The 19,200-nt window shown below is 39.5% G+C and overlaps 1 long non-coding RNA gene across 1 annotated transcript; it reads right to left on the bottom strand.

Moving 5' to 3' along the window:
- Window positions 1-13,668: 13,668 nt before the first annotated feature.
- LOC135319588 (uncharacterized) lies at window positions 13,669-15,769 on the bottom strand. Its single transcript, XR_010378381.1, has 5 exons — window positions 15,718-15,769; window positions 15,027-15,147; window positions 14,681-14,912; window positions 13,971-14,035; window positions 13,669-13,876 (listed from the first exon to the last, which is right to left on the bottom strand). It is a non-coding gene; the product is annotated as an uncharacterized LOC135319588 (long non-coding RNA).
- Between the last annotated feature and the right edge of the window lie 3,431 nt (window positions 15,770-19,200).

Raw genomic sequence — 19,200 nt, 5'->3', positions numbered from 1 at the left:
GGTTTCAACTTCTTCTGTGTACTCTGGAGCGTAGAGCTTCTGTCAAGAAGTTTCAAGGCAGTGAGTTTTACTTCAATAAAAGGAAAAGGAAAAAAAAAAAAAAAACCAGATTGAAAGCATAAATGGACCAGGGAGGACTGAGTAAATTTCTCCAAAGATTTTTCAAGCAAATCTTGGCTTTCTCTTTCCCAGAGATAATATAAAGAATTCACGAGTCATTTGAAGGTTAGCATAGAAGGGCATTGTCAATGTCTCCCACCTGTGAATGTCTGTGTGTGTATCACCAGGCAGTGAAGGGCATTCCAGCCCCAAAACCAGAGGTCACGCCTCTAAATCCAGGTTTGCAGCACTCCCACACGTGCCACCAGCCACCTGCAGCCTGCTGAGACAGGTCTGGCAGCTGCAACCCCATCGTACAGTGCTATTTTTGAGTATCAAAAAATACCAAGTGATAATTCCCATCTCTGTTGTGCACCGAGAGTTACAGTCTACCTTACAATCTGAAAAAGAACAAAGGTTGCATTGTCTAGAAACAAACCTGCCACATCCTCTCTTGTTCAAGATTGCTCCTCATTCCAAAGTATTTCTGTTTCTCATTTAAAGTTCCATTTCCCAGGTTATTAATAAGATGAAGGAATCTTTGATAATGTGCATTGAGGCGAAGTATTTCCCAGAGAACGCCGTCTATTCCACAATTCCAGAGGAGTGTTAGAAGAGTTAAGGAAACCAGAAACAGAGGCTGGTGATGGAATCAGGGGTCAGAGGTCTAAATTCCCATGTTCTTATGGTCTAAGGTTACAATTGTATGCATATCTTTTTTTTTTTTTTAGACAACCACCAAAAGGTACATTATTTATGAAGTCTTCCCGGTCCAGATGATTTTTTTCTTTCTTTTTGAAAGAATCATACAGTTATTCTAGCTCCAGCCTACAGCTCACTGGTCAGTGGCCAGGTGTCTAGGGAGCTAGGTATCCACACATTTGTTCTATGAGTTGGGGTTCGAATTCTCAGACATTCTGAACTCACAGTCGTCCATCCTAAAACCACGTAGACCTGCACTGTAGTGATTTTACTGTTAAAATAACAAAAAAGATCAACTAAGCAGATAATTTTATACCTAAAACTACTCAGCAGTAGAACTTCTAACACACCAATACAATAGAGTCACCCTTTTCAGAGTTGTATTTCTACAAGTTTGCTTAAATACGTTTGCTGGAGTGAGCAGTACAGGGAAGAGAGTAGGAGTGGCAGATTTCCATGTGACATTTGCATATGATAAATCATGTAAAATAGACGAACATGGTGCTTAGTGTTTTAAAATGTATTCTACTTTGACGGTGGAAGGTTAGCCTTTACAACGAACATCGCAGGAGCAAATGATAGCCATAGGCAAAAAATTGAACGTCAGCCTAAATCTCACATTCTGTACAAAAATTCACTTTAAATGGATCACAGACTTAATAGTAAAACATAAAAATATAAAACTTTTAGAAAAAAAGAGAGAAAATCTTTGTGATATAGGGGTAGATGAAGAGTGCTTTGATTTGACACCAAAAGCACGATCCATTAAAAAAAATTAAGACTGAACTTCATCGAAACTAAAAACTTCTTTGTGGAAGTCTGTTAAGAGGATGAAAAGATAAGCCACTGAGTGAGAGAAAATGTTTGCAAACTACATATCCAAAAACGGACTTGTCTTGAGAAGGTAAGAAGAACCCTCAAAACTCAAGAGTAAGAAGCAAAAAAAGCCAATTAGAAATTAGAAACTGTGGCTGTAGACAGAGGGAAAATAAGTACATGATAAGATGTTTAACATTAGGAGAATATAAATTAAAACCACAGTGAGATGTCATTACACACCTACCAGAATGGATAAAATTTTGCAAAAATGATAACATGACATTGCTGATGGGAAATGTAAAATGGTGGAACCACACTCTGGAAGAGAGGTTGGCAGTGTCTTATAAAACTAAATGTGTACTTATCCTACAACTTAACAATTGAACCGGAGAAGTAGAAACATAGGTTACTTAGGTATGTGAATATTTATTGTGGCTTTATTCATAAATACCAAAAACTAGAAACAATTTAATGTCCTTCAGTGAGTGAAAGGTTAAACAAACTGCAGTCCATCCTTACAATGGAATACCACTCAGCAATCAAAAAGGAACAGACTATTTGGGTGGGCAACAACTTAGATGAATCACAAGGGAATAATGCTAAGTGAAAACAGCTAACCTCCAAAAGTTACATACCGGATAATTCCATTTAGAGAACATTCTGGAAATGACAAAATTAGAGCGATAGTGAACAGATTAGTGGTTGCCAGGATTGTGAGAGGACGGAATAGAGGTGGCTGTGGCAATAAAACAGTTGAGGGAAGGATTCACGTGATGAAACTGTTCTGAATCTTGTCTTGACAGGTAATTTACATAGGTAATAAAATTGTGTTAAAGTAAACACACACACACACAAATGAGTTCATTTTAAACTAGGGAACTCTGTTGGTAGATTGTATTAACATCAGTATCATGGTTGTGATATTGTACTGTAGTTATGTAAGATGTTACCTGGTGGGGAAGGTACATGGAACCTCTCTGTATTGTGTCTTATAACTGAATGCAACTCTGCAATTTTTTTCAGAATAACACATTTTAAAAATGCATCAAGATGCAAGAATACTGATTGTGTGTGTGCCAGCATGTGCTTCATAAATATACTGAAAATACATGGACCTGTCGTTTCTCTGTTTCCCTTCTGTGATCCAGACACACCCCCTCATAGGGTTTCAGTGTGTGCTGCTCCCCCTGCCTGAGAACACTCTTCCAGCAGGCCTTTCCTTCCAGTGTAATGCTGTTGCATGAGTCTCTCTCCTGCAGGAATGTGTCCAGGTGCAGAGGAGGGAAATTTGAGGCCCTCTTGGTATTAAGCTCTATTCAGCCCAACATAAGCCTGGACAAACCATGGCAAAATTGTATATTGAATTTTTGTTTCACTTTCATTTATTTTTATTTTTTAACATTTTTTATTGAGTCATAGTCATTTTACAATGTTGTGTCAAATTCCAGAGTAGAGCACAATTTTTCAGTTATATATGAACATACATATATTCATTGTCACATTTTTTTTCCACTGTGAGCTACCACAAGATCTTGTATATATTTCCCTGTGCTATACAGTGTAATCTTGTTTATCTATTCTACATATACCTGTCAGTATCTACAAATTCTGAACTCCCAGTCTGTCCCTTCCCACCCCCCCCCACCCCCTTGGCAACAACAAGTTTGTATTCTATGTCTATGAGTCTGTTTCTGTTTTGTATTTATGTTCTTTTTTTTTTAGATTCCACATATGAGTGATGTCATATGGTATTTTTCTTTCTCTTTCTGGCTTACTTCACTTAGAGCGACATTGTATATTGTATTTTTATTGCATGGCCGTGATTCTCAAAGCACCGTCCCAGTGGCTTGGTTAGGAGAGGATTTTAGCCTCAGCCACACTCTGTGTCTAGAAGCAATGTCTCCCCAAACAGTTGGGTTTTGGTATGAGATTGGGTCATTCATTTTAGATTTCTTACCGGGAGGAAGGGGGCCCTGTGGCCTTTCACACAGAGTGTCACCATCCTGGGAGACGCTCTGTCAATGCTGATCTTCAAAAGGGCGTGGTGCCTAAATATTTCCTCTTCTCTTCCAGAAGATGTCTTATCCCCTTTGCTCACTCGCCTCTCCTACCCAACTGTCTTCAATCATGTAAAGGATGTGCAGTCTTGTTAAGACCAAGACATATTCTGTGGTTCTAAATGAGATCATGAGAGCAGTGACATGGTTTATTCCAGACATGGAGAGTCTTGCAGGACCAAGTAATTTGTTCTCAAACTATAATAATAATCACAATAATCTGGGAGTGCCCAGGATAGCCACCAGGTTCCTAGTTGGTGAACCAAAGCAAACCAAAGCTCCGAGGCCAATATCTCCAAAATCTCTTCCAGATTTGAACAAAGAAAGAGTTTATCTTGTTATTCTCCAAACTGACCAAAACAAAAACAAACAAACAAACAAAACAAACAAAAAAGCTACCGTTTACCTGGCTGCAATTTTTCTATATTATCCAGGCCACAGGCCCTCTCAACTATTTGCCAAAGCCTGACTTGATGCTAGGAATTTTCTGGGCAAGACCTCTGCCTTGCTTCTGACCTCCCTCCAATTTTCCAAGAGTAGATCCCTCCCAAAAGGCTCCAGGTACCTTCACCACTTGAAGTCCGGACCAGGCTGACACTATGCCAAGAGAAGAACATCATACTTCCTCTCTTTGTCCCTTGCCCATGTCCCAGGAGTAATTTCCTCCTCAGATGATTATCTGTGAGAACGTCTATTCCCTTCTCCTATGAATCCCTCTAAAGTCTAAGCTTGTTACCAAAGGCAAGTTCATGTGCCTGATGCACCGTGAAGCCAAAGAAACCAAAAGATCGCAGTTTGGAGCAGAGAAATGTTTATTGCAGGACAGTGAAAGGATGGGGTGGCTTGTGCCCAAGAAAACCCCAAACTCCTCGAAGGGTTTTAGCAAAGCATATTTAAAGGCCAGGTCAGGGAGAGGGGGTCACAGAGGATTTGATCAGCTCGTGCACAGGTCTCTGGTTGATGTTGAGGTAACAGTCAACACTCTCAACCCCTAGGCGCCAGAAGGTCTGGAGGCCACGTGCTCAAGATCATCAAGTAGTTAATTTCTTCCCTTTGTTGGTGGTTTTTAGCATCTGAAAAATTCAGGAAATATACATGAGATACTATTATCTGGGTGCTTCAGAGAGGAGCTCCAGCAGAAGATATGGGAGGGGGTCTGTCCCAGAAAGTCCCCACAGGGTCCTGCTCAGTTACAAGCTGAGTAGCTAAGCCACGGTGCTGTGTGTGCTGATTCCAAAAGTCAGTGTCATTGCGACAGGGAGATGGGGTGACGTGAGCCACATCACAGATCGGGGAGTCTCCGGGCCCATGTCTATTCACTGTGTGCATGGAACTAAAAGAGATAAAGAGATGAAATTTCCAAAGAGTAGTTTGGGGTCAGAAGTGGATGATTTTGAATGCCACGGTAAGGAGCTGGGGGCTTATTTTGGAAGCTTTTCTGGGGAAGATACAAAAAGAAATATGCTGAATGGTGCAAGGACCTCTGCTTGAATCATTGCTCTGAAGCCCTTCCCAGAGCCCAGCTGTTAGAAAGACACTCACCTCTCAATTTGTCCCGATACAGGCACCTGGATAATGCCTGCATTTCTTGATTTAGATATACTGAGTCTGACTATTGGAAAAGTGAACGTGGCCTTGAGAAGAAACTTACACCAAGGACAGAATAATAAATAGGAGAAACACAGGCTCCAAGCTTAGGAATATGATTTAACGAAAAAAAAAAATTGTCTGTCAAGCTTCCTGAAAACCAGGTGGTAAAGGGAGATTGTCAGTAAAAAGGACTCAAATGACAGCAGAACCTTTTCTAGTGCTGGTGCCTGGGGATGGGCAGGAACTGTCTTTGCTGGCAGATGAGAACTTTGTCTATATGGGGCCGTCGCTCCCAGGGTTTCCAGACAGCTCATATCATGTGATTCTCCTTATTAAAGTTTGTTCATTCAAATGCTCGGCTGAATGCAGTTTTATTTCACATTTCTTTAGAAAACCCCTCAGATAGATAAACTGACAAACTAGGAGAAGGTGACCCTACCTCGTCGGATCACGGGTGGCGAAGGTGGGTTTGGCAAGCCCCAGGCACCCTATGTCCATCTCAGGGGCACAGTGTTCCTTTAAAGGTAAACAGGGCAACATAGGTGAGCAAATTGAGCAACAGAACCCCAATAGATCCCTCTGTAGAATAACAGGAGATGATAATTAAATCGTATGTTGGTTTATTCATTCTAACACATCCATTCAGCGTCTCTGCTGTGCTAGGCGCTGGGATTACAATGACAAATAGAACAGACACTGTCCCTGTGTGTGCAGAGTTTGCAACTTAGGAAGAGAAGGGCCAGAGACACACTTCAAAGGGCAGTCACAGTCAGGTGGGTGAGTGTCACCATGGGAGGACGGCATCCCAGAGGGTCCCATGAGGCATCTATGCCAAGGCAGGCTTTCCAGGGGAAGTGGCAACTGAAGCCTGAAATTGAGCTTAGTCTGTTAGATGTATCCTGGACAGAGAGACTGGGGGTTGAGTCCAGAGACCTGGAGGAGGGTAAGTGCCCAGGGCATTTCGGGCATTTTGAGGAATCTGGAAATCAAGGTGTTAGAGTAGGCAGACAGCTAGATATGAGCAGAGAAAAGGGAATGCAGGCCACATGGCAGGAATTGGGTAAAAAGGAGAGGCACAGGCCCAATGCAGGAATCCCTACATTGTGTAAACAACAGGGGTCCCTCGGCAGAGAAAGAAAAGCAGGAACCTCTGGACTGGTAAGTAAGTGGTCACACGTTCTGGGGCGACAAGTGGCCTGGAGGCCAACAAAGAAAAGTGGGAAAAGGCAGGAATCTCCAGTGTCCAAATGTAACCTGTTGCTCATTATACCCTCCTTTCAATAAAATTAGCCTTGCAGATTAGAAGTACCAATGCCATGACTCTTCGCATCCAGACTAAATAAGGACAAAAATCCCTCCTCCCTTTGGGAAGGTGGAGTTGGGATGAAAATCAGGGAATATGACCTCAGACCCTCCCTTCCCTAATGAATAATCCACCCATTCATTTTTACACCCATGTAACCAACTTGCCAAAGAAACTCAGGGCAGCGCTCACCTGAGCCTGCCCACTCTGACAGTGTACTATCCATCCTTTAATAATTCTCACTTTACTTTGTTTAACCACTAAGTCTTGTCTCTGAATTCTTTCTAGGATGGGACAAGAACCTGGAATACCGGTTACATCTACCGGCAACAAAGGGAGGAAGGAGGATGGAGGGTGAGCACGACCAGATCAGACAGGCACTGGGGAGCCAGGCTGGAGAATCTGGACTTGACAAGAATTAGGAAGAGGAATGAGGTTTGTGTTTCTTTCCTTCCCTTTATTCAGCAGAGGATTTGGGGCAGGAAACCTTGCACATTACACGTATCTCCGCTCTTTGCTCTACATCCAGGGCACTTTTGTGTCTCTCATGAGCTTCTATGGCTTAAACTTTTTACTCCTTAGTATTCACAAGTGAATTTCCCGTTGGCTCTCGTAGGTCCCCAATAGTGTTCAAACTGGTTAATTTTTTAAAAAGTGGTTTCTTAAAAAGAACTCTTCTTTGGAGAGATAAAGCATGCACCCATAGTTTCCTAGTGTTCGGCCTCCCATTTCCTTTCCTTGTATAAAATATTTGATTCACTTGCTTTTAAAGCGCTATTTCATTAAATCATTAGTTTATGAAAGCTGACTTTGATGCCAAAGTTATACGTGATTGTACATTTTACCATGTAATAAAATGAATGTGTATGCTAAAATTCCATAGAATTTTTTTTGGAGTTTTAGTAAATTATATATTACTAATATTTTGATGTCACTTATGTTTCCCCCCCTTGGAACTCAGACAGTGGAACAGTGGAAGCTCTGTGACCTCAGAAACGATGTGGTTTAAAGTTCATAGCATAAGCATTGACAGAAATTTGACTTCTGCCTTCACTGTGTGATATTGGGCAAGATGCTTACCCTCTCTGTTCTTCAGTGTCCTCATAAAGAAACAGTAGTGCCTCACAGGTTACTGTAAGAATGCCACAAGACAAGTATGTAAAGTCTTCCAAACAGAGCCCGGAAGGGAGTAAGCTTTCAAGGAGGTTGATTATGAATTATTTTTTTATTCATTATGATTTCTTTGCCAGGCTTACATAACATTCCTGGAGGATACCATGTTTCTAATGAGTAAATTTTCTCGTTATTAAAGCTTAATACTTTGAGCAGCCACCCATACCCATTCTTGAATATTTTGGGATGGAACTCTTGATAACTGTAAAATCCCTATCAAAATAATTGCAATTGCCCCAGGAATCATTATAATGAACAGCAAATTTAGCATTAAGCTGCAATAGGAATGTCCTCGGGAAGCTAGTTTACCTCCACACTAAATGGCTCTAGAGAATTCCCTTTCTACAATTGTTACTTTTAGAAATATGGCTCTTTTTTGAATCATTCTTCCTGCTAGGCTGTCAGGTGGCAGTCCACGGGCTGTCAGGTTGCCCGCCTCTAGTAACCTCTCAAAACTTCTCTTTTTATTGTCAATATGTTGCAAATTAGAAAACAGGGAAGTTTGTTGTGTATTAAAAGAGTAACGATGATTTCAAGAACAATCTTTGCAATCAGTTCAATCTATGCATTCTGTACTCTGATTTTTATGGTTTCTACTCCCTTCTGCAAATTACTACCAGTACAATTTCTCTCTTAAAGATATTCTATACTGGAAGGAAATGTTTCATTTAGAATAAGAGAATGTGGCCCCTTGTTCACCCTGCAGAAAGTCTAACACTTCATGCACTCAGAAGAGTAATAAAAATGAAACAGTCACGTGCTTCGCCAATTTAAATCTAATCTGGACTTCAGGGGATGGAGATTTGTACAATGTTTAAGTTCATGTTGAAGTTTCACTTAGAGCTGGAATAGCCCTATCAGTCTTAGGACTTATTTAAGGACATTTATAAAAAGAAAACACTTTCATCTGTTTAACCAGAAATCAAATTAGTACAATCATACCCACATCAATGTAATAAGAAACATTTTTTTTTGTTGTTTTGTGTGTTTGTTTGTTTGTTTTTCTCCCATTTGCTTTTCTGCTCAAGGGTTTGGGCTACATTTGATTCTTCAAATTCAATGATGAGCATAGTTACCTCTGAGAGAGCAGAGGTAGAATCAGCGTACATAACCATTCTCATCTCCAAGAAAAGATCTGTGTTTCACCGAAAGACCAATTTTTACGCCTAGTTTGATAAGGCACAAGGAGGTCACGTGGAGGGGTGACGACGGTAACTCCAGGTCATCCCATTTTGCTGTCTGCCCCAAGGACCGCTTGCTTGGTGTAATATCGCCGTGCACCTGTCTTAATAGCAACAGCAGGAAGCAATGTGTTTTAGATGAGTTACTTGTTCCTACAGCTGTTCTAATAGCAATAACCACAGAAGTAATAAATTGTCAGGTTGGGTGTTTAAAGGTTTGGTTTAGAGGTCAAACTTTCATGTTAACTCCACTGATTAAAAAGCAAGACTTCTCAAATATTGTTTCTGCTTTCAGAAACCAAAAAGACAGTTAGGTTCATGGAGGAACCGAAGAAAATTCCAGAAGAAAGTTGGAGTCAGATGGTACCATTCCAGCCAGGGGTTGCTTAGAACAGAGAAAAATTAACCCAAAGAAAAGTTTAGTTAAATAAGCTATAAAGAGGTGTTAGGAAAACAAACAAACAAACAACAACCAAAAAAAAAAAAAAAACAAAACTCTGTGCAGTTAAAGCAGTAAAGAAATGGAGCAAAAAGCCCAGATTAGAGCATGAAGAAATGCCTTAAAAGATTGAACAGGAAGCGAGGTGTGGCCAGGCAGGGGGCTCAGAGCCCAGGTGTCAGACTGAGCTTAGAGTCATTCATCTATTCATTTTATTCATTCATTCACTTGTTCACCACGCTTCTATCATGAGTGAGGCACTGTGTTTTGTGTTGAAGGAACAAATGATTTTAGTCTCTGCTCTGAAGAGGCTTACAGTTGGTTAGGTCAATAAACACACTGGGAAAAAAAGAGAAAACAAAAGGAAAATGGAATGGCCCTTCAGCAGCAAGCCCGCGGATTCAGGGGCCATAGATTCTCCAAGGACTGAGCAAGAAGAGTGAGCAACTGGGACATTATGCTGGACGCCAGAAATGGACACACTGTAACTGACTATACTTCAATTAAAAAAAAAAAAAGTGAGAGTTAGCGAAGATTTTTGGTGAAGCTTGAAAGCAAGCAGAGATAAGCAACTGAAAACCTATCAACTTCTGGAAGGAAGGGGCTAATTTCATTTATTTTTGGATTTTTTTTGGCATTTATATAGCAGTTACTTTACATCAGGCACTGAGAAGTTATAAATCTAAACTCATTAAATTTTCAAAACAACCCTATGGGGTAGGTACATCATCTTCTCCCAAGCAGCCTGGTCGCTCTGTTCACTCCCTTAAACTGGTTCATTACCCTGAAGGCAGACTGACCTTCAGACCACAGAAGGCAGCCTGTGCCCCCGTACCTCTCCTGTGCCTGCTGCAAAACAGACACAAAGGCCATGTGGGCTGCGTGACAGGTGCTCGATAGCAGAAGCGAGCGTCAACTTCAGGGGCCGCAGCACACAGGCTGGCTCAGAGAGGGAACGCTGGACAGATCGTTTTCATTTTCTTTTTGAGGAGGTGCCAACCTCATCCCCTACTGGTCCAAAGCCTGCCAGTCAAATCAAAAAGGAGTAAGTGGTAAAAATAAAAGTCAGATTCCAAGAGAGCTTGGGAGTTCATGACTCTCCTCAGTTGCCATGCTTAGAGCCACGAACTCAGGCACATGCATCCACTTAATAGATAATTACTCTGTAACTTCTCGGTGCCAGCCACTGCTCTCCGTGCTGGAACTACAACAGAAAACTAGCAGACAGGGTCTTTCAGTGATACTCAAATGACCAATTACTGACAGATTGTCATTAGGGCTATAAAGACAAGTTGGACATACAGGAATGGAGGGGACAATAAATAGGAAATTCGGGACCCCTTGCAAAGGAGGCATCTGGGTGAGGACCTGAAGGTTCTGAAGGACCCAGCCATTCAGCAGAGCTGGGGAGGGAAGGGCATTCCCAGCAGAGGGGACGTCAGGTGGCAAGTCCCAGCTATGGGAAAGGCTCTGGCACACTCACAGAACAGGAAAGAGCAGGGCAGGGACAGCCTCACACACAAGGGGGTGTCGGGTACAGGCGGAGAGCGGAAGGGGCCAGACCACGCAGGATCTTGTGCCCATGGCAGAGAATCTGGAGATGACCCTAAGAGAAATAAGAAATCTTGGGAGCATTCAAAGCCGTGGATCATTTATGTTTGAATATCACCGTCACTTCTGTCTGGAAGATGGGTTGGTTAGGGCCAAAGCAGGAGCAGGAAGGATGTTGCCGAAGAATCTGGAAGGGAAGATGGTTCTGGGGAAGACGGCAGAGGAAGCGGAGGTGAAGAAGTGATGAGAAGCTGAGATTTGTGATGCATTATATTTGGGGAAGGAGGGAAAGGGAGGACTTAGGGATGATGCCTGAAGTGTTGTTTTGAGTAACAGGATATGAAATGGCCCCATGTGTTAAGATGCAGAATACTAAGGAAAGATGAGGTGGTCCCCTAAAACTTGAATAACCAATAACTAAGGTGCTTTCACCTGATGGAAAACTGTCTTCCAAATCAGGGCTTGAATGAAGTATAGTATGAAGCTAATCCTAGCCATCAATAAATGGAATACCATAAATGAGGCATTTGATAAGATGATAATAAACTATCTCTCTTAATAAAAAATAATCTAAATATGCTGAGGTCAGGCCTAGTGACCGATTCATCTTAGATGTTCAGTAAATCTTTGTGGAAATAAACCCAAATGAAAGTGAAGAGGTGGGGAAAAAAACCCAGGTCAAGAGGAATAAGCTTCCTTTTAGGCTCTGCCACTTCTCAAGTGAGTGACTCCGGGGAAGTTGAACTCTGAAGCTCAGTATTCTCGTATGTGGAATGAGGACAGTAACAGAAGATCACAGTGGTTACATAAAATTTACACAAGACACCCCCAAACCCCTACACTTCTTCCTATAGCCTCAGCTACATTGTCTGCTCCGAAATTTGAGTCTGTGTGCATTTTTGCACAACCTCGATATCTCCTTAGATTACATTGTGTCTTATCAACTAAGACAGCATTGCGCGTAGAGAAGGGACTCAATTCATCTCTGTCCATTAACGAATTCCTTTAATTAAAGGTAAACCCTCAAGAAGAACACGTAAGTAGCACCGTGTACCTCAGTTTCCAGGTTTTCATCACCTATCTTTGTCCCGAAGACCCCTCTTCTGCCCTCTTCTTATTGACAGGCAGCCAATGAATAAGAATTTGCCTTTCAGTCTATTGTGAGCAAAGTAAACTGATTCTCTTTCAGCATAACAAAACCTATAGGCAGCTGTAAAATATAATTTCCTTTCAGCTTCTTGACAGACTTGATATAAATTTCAGTGCACAGGGGGATAAAAAGCAGGGGGCACTTTAAAAGATAAATTTCATCGTGTATGTCTGACAATGGTGTGTGTGTTCAGCAGCCCCCTTCTTTTTAATAGGCGGGGAAAAAAGACTTTGCTTTTAAACAATCAAAGGTTAACGTTAGCTCCGTCATTCATGTGGTTTCAATCTCTTATGCATATTGAAATACCTCAGAAAGATTTATAACCCTGGTCCATACAGTCAGACTTCCAGTAAATGAGTCCTTTTTTGAAGGTTAAATATTTATGCTATTATTTTCTTGCTTGATACAGACAATAAGAGTAAACCCCAGTTAATCAAGGAGCCGTGGGGACAGGCCAGGTTAGGACAGGAAATGATGGCTGGCCCAACATCCAGAGAATCTTCTGCCCTCTTCAGTTCCTTTGGAAATGAATGAATGAATGAATGAATCAATCAATCAATCAATCAATCAATCAATCAATCAATGAAGCCTCCCAGAGACCAGTCCCAGGAAGCGGAAGTAAATCTCTAGAAATTATGAGTCTAAGCTAGTCTAAAATTCCCCATATATCCAACCTAGTGAGACATCTTGGGAAATGATAATAATCTTCCTTTCGAAGAACAGCAATTACAGTGAGTGAAATACTTTTACATACATAACACTTGAGCTTTACAGAACTCTACAGAGTGGACAGGCAGAAATTGTTGTTTTATCTCCAAGTTGAATAGGCTGATGTTTTACATGCATGAATGACTCGATTTGTGGCACTCAGGAGGTTAATGGCAGGACTATGACAACTGCATTGTCTTGACTCTTATGATGCTGATCTAGCCATTGTTTGCTTTTAATCATAACAACAATAATAATAATGAACACTTATAGTGAATTACAGTGTAACAAGGGTACACCCCTTATCACGTTGGATCTTTAGACCAATCCCTTAAGGTTTTGTTTTTTTTTATCTTATTTTAGCTTTCACCTGATATTTATTTGCGTAAAAGTTCTGTAAAGTCCAAAAAAATGAAAAATAGCAGTTCCTTGACCCTTCACCCCACAAGACCTACTCGCTGAGAATAGACCATTTTCAGCTCCCTCACGTATTGCTTCTGGTATGTATCCACATGTTTATAAATGGTATTTTTGCATCGCTATTTCTCAGTTGTTCATTACATATTGACTACTACGATGAAAGACCAGAATCAAGTACCGAAACCCTCCCCAGTACACACAAATATGTAAATTCCTTCTCCTCAATTTCTCAATGGAGTTATAAAACGATTTTGGTTAAATCAATATTTAGTGCTTCAATTACCACGGCCACTTAAATATTGTTTACAGTTCTGGCAGAAAGTACTAAATTTCCTTTATTTCTCCTTGTTTCTCAACTTCTTGTTTTTGTTTATTTTCCCATAAAGGCAGTATTTTTTTTTCTTAGCTTCCTATGTACTTATCAAAGAATTTTATCCTGAACTTCTCTCATTAGAATGAGATATAAATATATAGATATACACACACATTATTAGTTAATATTATTATCATTTTTTGAAAATACATGTATTTCCTGGGAACCCTCAGGCCTCTCGTCCCAAATTGGACAACTTGCTTTCCAGTCCACAGAACGGCTGTCATCCAGATATTTCCTGTCCCTCTCTGTGTGTGTGTCCCTGTTTAATGTTCCTCTTCTCCTGACGTCCTGATTTGGATGGAGCAGATCTGAGGAAGAAGCATGAACAATTAAACTTCGAGAATGTTTAATGCTAACATGTATGTTTTTCCCTCTCACAATCCGTTAAGGTTTTATCCCTACCTTAGATTGAAAACCTTTCACCCAGAGTCGTAAAGATACCCTTCCACTTTTTTTTCTTCAGTCTTCTGTTGAAAGAGCCAAAGACATCCTGGTTATTCTTTTTCTTTTTGCAATCTGGTCTTTCTTTAGGAGACCTTTGAAAACTTTTATTCTTAAAGTTCTAAAATATCAAAGTATGGACCCTCAATGCTGATCTTTTCTTATTCATTATTTTGGGTTCTTAATGAAGCTATTTCAGTCTTAGAATTCTTATCCTTTGATTCTTAAAAAAGTCATTTAATTTATGAGTGTATTCTGTTGGTTTCCTCTAGATATCCTTTTAGTTCAATGTCCTAGATTTCGTATCTATTTCTTCTAATCAATTCTCTTTTACTTTTCGTTTCTTGCATTTAAAAAAATTTTTGTTGGGGGGGAATTAGGTTTATTTACTTACTTAATTAGTTATTTAGTTATTTATTTAGTTATTTAATGGATGTACTGGGGATTGAACCCAGGACCCGTGCATGCCAAGCACATGCTCTGCCACTGAGTTACTACCCTCTTCGCATTTTTTAAATTAAGGTAAAATCTGTAGAGTGAAATGCAAAATTTTAAATATATAATTGGATGAGTCTTGATGAATGGATGTGCCCACATGACCGTGTGACCACCCACAATTAAGATACAGAACATTTCCATCACCCTTTTCTGGATAATCTATAAATCCTTACCCCGCACTCCATTTCTTCCATTGTCTTCTGATTCCAAAATAAACTTTGATCAAAGACATATATGGTGAAAATGGGTTGTTGATTGATGAGACTCAGTTGTGGAACAGTTGAGGACTAAGAAATCATTTCAGAGACACCCTTCTTCATCCAAGTGACAGTACCAATTACACTGGTTGGCGCTCTGGAAGCTACGTTAGAAGGATACTGATGGTCTGTGAAAGTCATGGTTTAACTAGAGAAGCAGAACCAGTAGGAGATATAAAGATATATCTTAAGATAGATATGTAGATACAGATCTATCTATATAGGCATATATAAAGAGATTTAATACAAGGAAATGGCTTACACAGTTGTGGGAGCTGGCCAAGCAAGTTCAAAGTTCAGAGGTCAGGCAGTCAGGCAGAGAAGATCACAATCAGGCGGGAAGCCTATGGGCACAGGTTGAATTTTTGTCCGTACATTTCAGTCTAGAAGAGGCAAAGAGAGCAGTTGAAAAGGCAGCAGATGGTTGAAGTCTTTGCATCCAAAGAAGTTCCAAGCCCCCTTTTAAAGGGCTTAATTTTATTAGGTAGAACAACCAAAACCTTTTTGGTTAACTTAAAATCAATGGATTAGGGATTTTCTTTACATCTCCAAAGTTTCTTCACAGCAGCACCTACATTAGAGTTTGATTTTATCGCCGGGAGAAGGTGCATGTATGCTATGCTATGATCATCCTGCAGCCCACCTGGTCCTCTGTAGCCTACCCCAACCAGAAACTCTAGAAACAGAGTTCAGGCCAGTCAAGTCAAAAGATCAGAGCTCCATCACATGGTCTCATGATTACAATGAAGACATCTGCTTATTCTTTAGTTGCGAGCACACCACCCAGCCTGCACTCTCAGCTGTGCCCAGGGCCCAGTCCCAAGCCTCTAATTCAGTTTCTTTGGAGGGCAAAGCTCCTATGTCCTGTTAGGGGCAGCTCCTGGAGAAATCAACTACTCCTCATACAGACTTTCAGCCATACCTCTTGGTTTTAGCATAATTATCCATCTCACCTTTTGAGAAACGTCCAGTTCCTGAAATTCTTCTGGACTTCTACAGCTCAAGGGGTTTGCTTTTGTTGGAAAACCATCTGGTTTTCATCTTTCATTAATCTTATGATGCAGTTTCTACTCATTCATTCACTTACCATCTTAGTTTTCTAAGAGAGTAGATTAAAGGTGCTCTCACCACAAAAACAAAACAAAACAAAAAAGGTAACTCTGTGAGAAGGTGTATATGTCAATCAGCTTGTCTGTAGTCATCATTAAACTATATACAAATAACTGTACACAAATTATGTATGTCAAAACTTCATTTAATATACATTACATATATATAATTTTATTTAAAATGTTTTAAAATTAAAAACAAAAAAGTCTTTACTCCCCCCAGTTAATCTCTTCTTTCCTATTTTCTTGATCTTACTTTCTGGAAAGTTTCTTTCTGAACTTTTAGCTGGGATTTGGCAGATAAATGAATGAGTTTAATCTACAAAGGCCAAATAGGTTTCTTTTTTTTTTTTCCATTTTGCCAATAAGAGAATAGGAATTACTAAGAAATTAAGTGACTTAATGCCATACAGCCAACACATGGGGTGAGCCTGAAACACAGATTGTAGTGTATCACCTAATTTTGGTAAAGTATTAAGGGCCTTATTGAAGGAAACTGAGTAGTTTTTGTAAGTGTGTTGAAAATATTCTCACTCTTATTACAATTGCCCAAGAAAACTGAAGTGGTATTTCCTAGTCACATCACGTATTTATCATCAATAAGCTGTTGACCTGATGTAATATTGGAATGACTTCTTGAACACTCAGCTATGGATCCAATTGTTGATCTTGCAATGTTGTCCAATATGATTAGCATATAATCCAAATAAATAAGCTATATGTAGCCATCTTTCTCCCACAGTCAAAATAAAAGGCCATGGAAGCAAAGTTGTCACCAGGCAAAACTACAACTCATAATCACGTTCAAGATGTTGCTCTTATGATGAAGACCCTAGCTTAGCATAACTGATAGTTTTAAACCTAAGAATGTCAGATACTCACTGGTATATATAAAAGAGATAAACAAGTTTATACTGTATAGCATGGGGAAATATATTCAATATCTTGTAGTAGCTCATGGTGCAAAGAACGGGAAAGTGAAAATTTTCTTCTGCAAAGAAAATGCAGGCTTACTTAGTGTCATGGGTGAATATTACCAAACATTTAAGAAAGAGAAAATACTAATTCTTCATAAGCTTTTCTAGAAAATTGAAGAGGAGATAATACTTTTCCATGTATTTTATGAAGCCAACATCACCTACAGATCAAATTTTGACAAATTACAAGAAAAGAAAAATAAAGAAAAATATACTTGAATAAAAAAGCAAAAATTCTACATAATGTTTTAGCAGACTGAACCCAACAATTTATATAAATGATAACACATCATGACAAGGTGGAGTTTATTATAGGAAAGCAAGGTTTGTTTTACATTCAAAGATCAAGTAATATAATCACTGTTAACAAACCAAAACTGATAAACTATATGATGTTCTCAATAGATGTAAAAATAAGTGTCTAGAAAAAAAATCTATTTCTGATTAAAATTTTTCAGCAGACTAGAAACAGAAGGGGACTTTCCCAATCTGATAATAGGCATCTACTAGCAAAAACTTTTGGCAAACATCATATTTAATAGTGAAAGGCTAAATGTTTTTCCTCCTAGAGCAGGAGTGAAAGAAGAATGTCTACTCTCATATCTTCATTCAACATTATATGAGGGAGCTAACCAATTGAATAAGGCAAGAAAAAAAAATAAAAGGCAACCAGATTGGAAAGGAAAAAATAAAACTTGATTTATTCACAGTTCATGTAATTGTCTATGTAGAAGTCAAATATAACCTAGAAAAAATACAAGAATTAATAAGTCAGTTTTTCAAGGTTGCAGGATACAAGATTAATACACAAAATTCATATCTACAAATATATTAGCAGTGGTAAACAAAAATGAAATTTACCAAATAATACCATTACTATTATATGTGAGAGACTTTACATAGAAAATAATATTTACATGTGTATAGGTATGTCAAAATAGATGAAATCATTACACTTCTAATATGTTCAGCTTATTATCTTCCATATAGACCTCTTTAAATTGTTAAAAACTGTTATGGTAATACCATCTTTTATATATTATTTCATCATATCATTTAGCCTTCACACGTTATAAATATATTGTAACTGAGTAGGACCCTGTTGTCATTGGTGACCATCTGATATCTGTAGTGGTGTCTGTAACTACTTAACTGTATGATGGTTTAAAGGCTTTTTCTCATGCTCTTGCTGACCAGGGTTAGGCTGGAAAGGAAGAGGCTTGTGTGGTCCACCCAACCCCTTTGTGGTGCTGTGTGCAAGGATCATGCTCAGTGCCCTGCTTTTGCCCCCCAGTGCCCTGCTTTTGACCTCAGTGCCCTCCTCTTGATCCCTTGTGATTTCCTTGTATCCAGTTGTTCAAGCTGTAGGTCTCAGACTACAGCAGTAGGTCGCAGGACTCAGCCTACTACAAAGGCTAAAAGCATTAATCAACCTGTCTTTAAACTGCACAAATTTTTCTCTAGAGCTCTTCTCCACAGGGCCCCCTCCTATGCATCCTTTGTTCTAGGTACAAGAATATTAAGAGAGTCCCAAAGCTGGAGTTGAAATTCCTATCCAGCAGAGAGAAGGGGACCCCTGCATCTGAATAAATAAGAACAACTTTGCAACAATTCATTACCCTGTATGTGATCTCTATGGAAACTAGCCCTGCCCCTTGAACTCTTAAACTTTTTCTACAAAACCCCCTGCCTTCTCTCCCCAGCAGGCTCACATCACAGTCTTAGAGGCATTAGCCCACTGTGGCTTCCTTTGCCTGGCAAAGAAATAAAGCTGCCTTTTCTACTTCATCCAAAACTCTGTCCTTGAGTCTCAATTCGATAAGCTGGGTACAGAGGCCATGTTTTGGCAACAATATGACTTGTTTCTCTATTAAATCTTTCCTTATTATGTTTCTCATTACCTCATGAAAATTAAAAAGCATAACATTTCAAACAATTAAAGGCATGATATTTCTAAAGACTATCCAATTATTCAACAACTTCAGCATTCTAACACTTCAGAGTGTTGGCATTTGTACTGGGGCTTCTCCCTTTGTGGTTACAAGATGCTAGAGAAGTTCCAAGCTGCCTATTCTCAAACAGCAATGGCCAGAGGCAGAAAAAGGTAGCTTCTCTCAGTGTGCCTTTCTTTAAGTGAACAGCTCTAAGAATATGAAAAAGAATATATATATATATATATATATATATATATATATATCTGAATCACTATGCTGTACACCAGAAATTAACACAACATTGTAAGCCGACTATACTTCAATTTAAAAAAAAAAAAAGAAGAGAGAAGAACTCTAATAATTACTTTCTCACAAAGCAGAGACCAGAAGAGAATATCTTCCTTTGAATCATCCAT

Source organism: Camelus dromedarius, chromosome 29 (genome assembly GCF_036321535.1).
Source record: "Camelus dromedarius isolate mCamDro1 chromosome 29, mCamDro1.pat, whole genome shotgun sequence".
NCBI classification, from domain to species: Eukaryota; Metazoa; Chordata; class Mammalia; order Artiodactyla; family Camelidae; genus Camelus; species Camelus dromedarius.
The sequence above is the reverse complement of the archived record's forward strand: the minus strand, read 5'-3'. Positions and strand labels throughout refer to the sequence as shown.